Here is an 8,158-nt window from a genome sequence, read left to right as displayed (position 1 = left end):
AAACGTCTATTGAAATCTTTGTCCACTTTTAAAATTGGGTTATTTTTTAAAATTGGGTTATTTTTAAAAATTGGGTTTCTTTTGTTGCTGAGTTATAGGAGTTTTTTATGTATTCTTGATATTAACCCCCTATAAGCTATATGATTTGCAGGTATTTTGTCGCTTTCTTTAAGTCACCTTTTTACTATGTTGGGTGTGACCTTGGATGTAGTCCAACTTGTCTGTTTATGTTTTATTGCCTGTGCTTTTTTACTATCATGCTGAAAAAAATCAATGCCAAATCTAATGTTATGAAGCTTTTCCCTGATGTTTTCTTCTAGGAGTTTGATAGCTTCAGCCCTTATGTATAGGTCTTTGATCTTATTTGAGTCAATTTTCTATATGGTGTAAGTTAAACATCCAACGTTATTCTTTCATGTATGGTTATGCAGTGTACATGTCACCATTTGTTGAAGAGACAGTACTTACCCCATTGAATAGTTTAGGCTCCCTTGCAAACAATCATTTGACCATATATGTGAGGGTTTATTTCCAGGCTTTCCCTTCTATTCATAGTGGATAATGAGGGAAGCTATGCATATATAGGAGAGAGGAAGCATAAGGAAAATATGTATCTTCTGCTCCATTTTGCTGTGAACATAAAATTTCTCTAAAAAAAGAGAGATTCTTTTCCCCATTGTATATTTTTGTCCGATTATCAAAGATTAGATTACCATATGCAGATGGTTTTATATCTGGAATCTCAGTCCTGTTCCAAAGATCAATATCTCTGTTCTTGTGCCAATAACAGGTTATTTTCATTATTATTGCTTTGTAGTAAAGCTTAAAGTCTGGAAGACTTATGCCTCCCAATTTGTTCTTTTTACTTAAGATTGTTTTGGCTATATGTAACCTTTTCTGGTTCCATACAAAGTAAAGAATTATCTTTTCTAGATCTGTAAGAATTTTGATGGTACTTTGATGCATATTGCATTTATTCTGTAGATCACATTAAGTAATGTTCACATTTTAATGATATTGATTGTACCAATCCATGAACAAGGTATATTTTTCCACCTGTTTACATCTTCTACAATTTCCTTTTTTAGCATTCTGTAGTTCTACTTGTATAAGTCTTTCATATCTTTCGTTAAATATATTCCTAGATATTTAATATTCTTTGGGGCTATAGTAAAAGATATTGCACTTTTGATTTGAGTTTTGGCTTGACTGTTATTTTCATATATGAATGTATCTGATCTGTGTATATTGATTTTGTAACCTGAGACTTTACTGAACACATTTATCAAATCTAGGAGTCTCTTGGACTAATCCATATAGTTTTCTACATATAATATCATATGATCAGCAAAGAGCAAGAGTTTGATGTCATCTGCCCCCACTTGGATGCTCTTAATACCCTTCTGTTACCTGACTGCTATAGCTAGGACTTCAAGCACTATGTTGAATAGAAGTGGAGACCTGTGTCTTCTCTGACCATAGTAGTATAAAATTAGAGTTCAATTCTTACAGAAATATTCACCAATTCACAAAGTCCTGGAAACTAAACAATCTATTATTGAAAAATTATTGTTTCAAGGAAGAAATTCAGAGGGAAATCAAGAGTTTCTTCACACTAAATGATAACGGAGGCACAAGTTATCAAAACCTGTGGGATACAGCAAAAGCATACCTGAGAGGAAAACTAATAGTAATGAACGCTCACATCCAAAAAAACAGAAAGATTAGATACTGACAACCTAATGAATAGACTCAAGGAATTTGAAAAGGAAAAGCGAACCAATCACAATCCCAGTAGAAGAAAAGAAATAACTAAGATCAAAGCAGAACTAAATCAAATTGAGAACAGGAGAATTTATCCTGATCAACAAAAACCAGATCATCAAAACCAGAAACTGGTTTTTCAAAAAGATAAACAAAATTGATAGCCCTCTCATTAGATTGACAAGAACTCAAAGGGAAAGGGCTCTAATAAACTCAATTAGAGATGAAAAAGGAGAGATCACAACAGACACCACAGAAATACAAAACATTATTTTTGATTACTATAAAAAACTGTATGCCCAAAAACTTCATAACGAGGAGGAAATGGACAAATTCCTAGAAATATCAACCTCACTACATTCATGCAGAAGGTAATAGAATTTCTGAATAGACCAATCTCAAGCTCAGAAATTAGAGCAGCAATTAAAAAACCTCCCCAAACAGAAAAGCCCTGGAGTCAATGGCTACACTTCAGAATTTTACAAAACATACAAAGAAGAGCTCATACCTATATTACAGAAATTATTCCACAACTTTGATAAGGATGGTATTCTTCCTTACTTATTCTATGAAGCCAATATCACCTTGATGTCAAAGCCAGGAATGGACACAACAAAAAAAGAAAACTTACAGACCAATATCCTTCATGAACATAGATGCAAAAATCCTCAACAAAATTTTATCAAATAGAATTAGCAGCACATCAAAAAAATAGTCCACCGTGACCAGGTGGTCTTTATTCCAGGGATGCATGGCTGGTTCAATGTACACAAATCTATAAATGCAATTCACCTCATAAATAAAAACAAGAACAAAGACCATATGATTCTCTCAATAGATGCAGAAAACGCATTTGACAAATTCCAACACACTTTTATGATAAAAAACTCTTAACAAGACAGCCATACATGGCTCATCTCTTAAACTTATCAAGTCCATTTATGACAAACCCATATCCAATATTATACTGAATGGGGAAAAATTGGAACCATTTCCTCTTCAAGATCATTCTTCTTTTTAATGTAGAATTTTACTACTATAAACTTCCCTCTTAGAATTGCTTTAGCTGCATCTCATAAGTTTTTGTACATCATATTTCCATTTTCATTTGTCTCAAGATATATTTTATTTTTTTTTTAATTTCTTCTTTGACTCATTGGTTGCTCACTAGCATTTTGTTTAATTTACACATATTTGTGAATTTTCTAAATTTCCTCCTGTTATTGATTTACAGTTTCATAAAATTGTAGTGGGAAAAGATACTTGCTATGATTTCAATTTCTTAAATTTGATTTTTTGTGGTCTAACATACGATCTAACCTGGAGTATGTTCCCTTTGCACATCCATCTTGAGATGGATATATTCTGTTGATATTGAGTAGAATGTTCTGTATATATCTGTTAGATCCATTTTGTCTAAATTATAGTTCAAGTGTAATAAATATTTCCTTATTGATTTTCTGTCTGGATGATCTGTCAATTGTTGAAAGTGATTGGAGTCCCCTGGTATTATTATATTGCAGTATATCTCCCACTTAAAATCTATTAATTAGAACTATTTTTTAGCTACTCTGATGTTAGATGCATGTATATTTACAATTATAATATCCTCTTTATGAATTTACCTCTTTATAATTTTTTTTTTAGGGTCTCACTCTTTCTCAAGCTGGTCTCAAATTCCTGACCTCAAGTGATACTCCCACCTTGACCTCCCAGAGTGCTATGATTACTGGTGTGAGCCACCATGCCTGGCCTCTTTATCATTTCTTAAATTTCAGATTATTATGGGGGTACACACATTTTTGTTACATAATTTGCTTTTGTACAGTTTGAGTCAAAGTTATAAGTGTGCCCTTCACCCAGTTAGTGTGCATTGTACCTATTGGGCATGAATTTACCCATCCCTTCTTTCCCCCTCCAACCTACTTGATTTCCCTTGAGTTTTACTTCCATATGTGCACATAAGTGTTGATCAATTAGTTCCAATTTAGTATTGAGTTCATGTGGTGTTTGTTTTTCCATTCTTATGATACTTCACTAAGAAGAATGGTCTCCAGTTCCATCCAGGTTGTTACAAAAGACACTATATTACCATTTTTTTATGATTGAGTAGTGTTCCATGGTATATACATATGACATTTTATTAAGTCATTCATGTATTGTTGGGCACTTGAGTTGTTTCCACAGCTTTGCAATTGTGAATTGTGCTGCTAAGCATTTGAATGCAGATGTCTTTTTTATATAATGTCTTTTTTTCCTTGGGTAGATATCCAGTAGTAGGATTGCTAGATCAAATAAATGGTCATTCTACTTTTAGTTTATGGATTCTAGCTATCAGCCCTTTATCAGGTGTATAGCATGTAAATATTTTCTCCATCTCTAGGTTGCCTATTTGCTTCATTGCCTATTCCCATCCACTTAAATGATATCTCATTGTGGTTTTGATTTGCATTTCCCTGATGATTAAAGATGTTGAGCACTTTTTTATATGTTTGCTGGCCATTATTCTGTCATCTTTTACAAAGTTTCTGTTCATGTCCTTTACCAACTTTCTAATGGGATTGTTGATATTTTTCTTGTTAATTTTCTTAAGTTCTATATAGATTCTTGTGATCAGCCCTTTTGATGTGTAGCATGCAAATATTTTCTCCCATTCTGTAAGTTGTCTATTGTCTCTAGTGATAGTTTCCTTAGCTGTGCAGAGGCTTTTTTAATTTTATCAGGTACCATTTATTTATTTTTGTTGCTGCTGTGATTGCTTTGGCGGTCTTCTTCATAAATGCTTGCCAATGTCTTTAAGAGTTTTCTCAACATTTTATTCTAGGATTTTAAGGTTTCACATCTTCTGTTTCAGTCTGTTATCCAACATGAGTTGATTTTTGTGAGAGGTGAGGGGTGAGGATCCAGTTTCAATCTTCTGCGTGTGGTTAGCCAATTTTCCAAGCATCATTTATTGAATAGAGATTCTTTTTCCCACTGTATGTTTTTGTCTGTTTTGTGAAAGATTAGACGATAACATGAGGATGGTTTTATACCCGGGTTCTCAGTGTCAGTCCTGTTCCAAAGGTGTATATCTCTGTTTTTGTGCCAGTCACATACTATTTGGATTGTGATAGTCTTGAAGTAAAGCTTCAAGTGTGTAAAACTGATGCCTTCCTATTTGTTCTTTTTGCTTAAGATTGCTTTAGTTATACAATGTCTTCTCTGGTTCCATACGAAGCATAGAATTCTTTTACTAGATCTGTGATTATATTAATTCTGTAAATCACTTTAGGTAGTATGGACATTTCAACAATATTGATTCTGCCAATCCATGAGCACGGTATAATTTTCCTTCTGTTTACATTCTCTACATTTTCTTTTCTCAGTGTTTCATATTCTCCCTACATAGGTCTCTCACCTCCTTAGCTAAATATATTCCTAAGTATTTAATTTTCTTTGATGCTATTGTGAAAGCTGTTGCATCTTTCATTTGATTTTTGGCTCTATTGTTATTGGCATATATGAATACCACTGATTTGTGGGCATTGATTTTGTATCTGGAGACTTTACTGAATACATTTATCAATTCCAAGAGTTTCTTTGTTGATTCTTTGGGGTTTTCTATGTACAATAGCATATCCTCAGCAAAGAGTGAGAGTTTGACCTCTTCTATCCACATTTGGACACCCTTAATTCCCTTCTCTTGTCTGATTGCTCTGGGAAGGACTTCTAGCACTATGTTGAATAGAAGTGGAGATAGTGGGCAACCTTGTCTGGTTCCAGTTCTAAGCAGGAATGCTTTCAATGTTTCTCTATTTGGTATAATATTGGTTGTGAGTTTATCATATATGGCTTTAATAATTTTGAGAAGGTCCATCTGTGCCTATTTCATTAAGAGTTTTTATCATAAAATTGTGCTGAATTTTGTCAAATGCTTTTTCTGTATCTATTGAGAGAATCATATGGTCCATGTTCTTCCTTTTATTTATGTATTGTATTACATTTATAGATTTGCATATGTTAAACCATCCTTGCATCTATGGGATAAAGCCCACCTGGTCACAATGAATTATATTTTGATGTGTTGTTGAATTTGATTTGCTGATATTTTGTTGAGAATTTTTGCATCTGTAAGAGATATTGGTATGTAGTTTTCTTTTTTGTGTTGTGTCCTTTCCTGGCTTTGGTATCAAGATGATATTGGCTTCATAGAATGAGTTGGGGAGGCTTCCATCCTTCCCAACATTGTGGAATAATTCCTGCAGTATACGTATCAGTTCTTCTTTGTAGGTTTGGTAAAATTCAGGTGTGAACCCATCTGATCTGGGATTTTTTTTTAATTGGAAGATAATCACATTTTTGTTCTTTATAGGCAAAGCCTAGATTACTAAAATGTTCTACCAAATATGAATATGTACTTTTCAATCTGTTCTAGAGGTGCCTCTAGTTTTGGTATGAAATGCAGACCGAAGATATGATTTATTCTTCATTTATTTCTTGGGCTGTGATTTAGTGATCTTAAATTGGATTTAGTTCTTGAAAATTATCTATTCTGATATTTGAATCTATCATTGTCAGAATGTCTTCTGCTACACTATGGTCTTCCAGCCAGTCTACTATTTCTCAGACTATAAGATTTTCTATAGTTGTAATCAAAAGTTTGATTTCTTGGTCTCTTTCTTTTATAATCTCAGCTTCTAGAACATCTATATCTACCATAATCATCATAATGTGAAGAACTGTACACGTTCCTTCATTCCTTGGCTTTCATCTGATTTGGTGTCTTCCAATCTACCTGTGAAAACTGTATTTCAATTTGATGTCCACAAATCCATTTTCTGTCCAAATTATGTAAACCATGTTTGGCATCACAAACATGCTCATATTGAAAGAAATCCTCTTTAATAGCTAGGGTAGAAACAAAGTGGAGCAGACACATTAATTATAGGATTACAGGACCAAATTCACATCATAAATCTTTAGACATGGTGTCATCACCCACATTCTTGACTGATAGAAATGTGTTGGGGGAAGGGGTGCAGGTAGTGGGATATGATGGATGGCATGAGTCTTGGCCTGGGGCACTAAAAGGCTTAGCAAACCATCCATGGCTCCAGCAGCACATCCTCAGACACTATCTTGAAATATATTTTATCTTATATTAAAATGCCACGCTAGCCTTCTTATGCTTAATATTTGCAAGACATATCATTTTCCTCTATTGGCTTTTAATCTATGTGTATGCTTATATCTAAATTTTCTCTCTTAGAAGCAGAATATAATAGAATTCTACTTTACTCTGTCAATTGCAGCCTTTTGAGTGCTTAGACCATTAACATTTAATGTAAATATCTATATAATTCAATTTAATCTTGTGTATTATTTGTTTTCTCTTTGTCCTCTGTGTTTTTTTTCTTCTGTTTCTTATTTATTTCTTCTTTTTAAAATATTGGAATATTACATACTTTTATTATTCTACTTTAATTTATAAATTATCTTTCTTGCTATATCTATTTGCAATGTGTTTCAGTGTTTGCTCTGTGAATTACAATAAATATACCTAAGAATTCACAGTCTACTTAATGTTAATATTGTGCCACTTCAAGCAAAATTTAGATGTTTTGCAACTAAATAGTTGCCTTTACTTTCCATCTATTAATCTTCACATTAGAATTGTTTCATAAATTGCATCATACACAGAAAACCCCATTAAACACTGTTAATGATTTTTGTTTTCCAAAGATGTACATATTTTAATAACTTAAGAGTAAATAATATTTTATAGTTAGCTAAATGTTTACCATTTCAGTTATTCTTCCTTCATTCCTGAGGATCCAAGTTTCTGTTTGATATCATTTTCACAAATACCTTTAGTATTTCCTGTAGAAAAGGTATATTAGTAACGGAATCTCTTAGTTTTCCTTCATCTGAGAATGACATTATTTATCCTTATTGCGCTGGGAATAGAATGCCAGGTTTACAGTTCTTTTCCTTTAGAACTTCAAATATTTTGTTTCACTGTGTTCTGATCTACATAGTTTCTGATTTGAAATATACAATGGTTGTTTCACTGTATGCAATATATTATTTTTCTTATCTGTTTTAATTTTCCTTTAGTTTTGATTTTAAGCAGTTTAATTGTGATGTGTATAGATATAGCCTTCTATGGATTTATTATTTGTGATCAGCTGTACTTCTTAAATCTGTAAATATATGCATTTTCCCAAATTTGGGAGGCTTTCAGTCATTATTTCTTCAGATAATTTTTCTTATTGCAATCTCTTTCTTCCTTCTATGATTCTAATGAATTTTGGATACTGTCCCATAAGTTCCACTTTTCATTTTTTCAATCATTTTTTCCCATCTCCGTTCCTCAATTTGGATAATTTCTAGTAATCTTCTTTAGTTTCTC

At 32.7% G+C, this 8,158-nt stretch overlaps 1 pseudogene; it reads right to left on the bottom strand.

Annotated features, from left to right (window-relative positions):
* Positions 1-6,167: 6,167 nt before the first annotated feature.
* LOC105885414 (uncharacterized) lies at positions 6,168-6,871 on the bottom strand (annotated as a pseudogene).
* Between the last annotated feature and the right edge of the window lie 1,287 nt (positions 6,872-8,158).

This window comes from Microcebus murinus, chromosome X (genome assembly GCF_040939455.1).
Source record: "Microcebus murinus isolate Inina chromosome X, M.murinus_Inina_mat1.0, whole genome shotgun sequence".
NCBI lineage: Eukaryota > Metazoa > Chordata > Mammalia > Primates > Cheirogaleidae > Microcebus > Microcebus murinus.
This window is presented reverse-complemented; position numbering and strand designations above follow the sequence as displayed.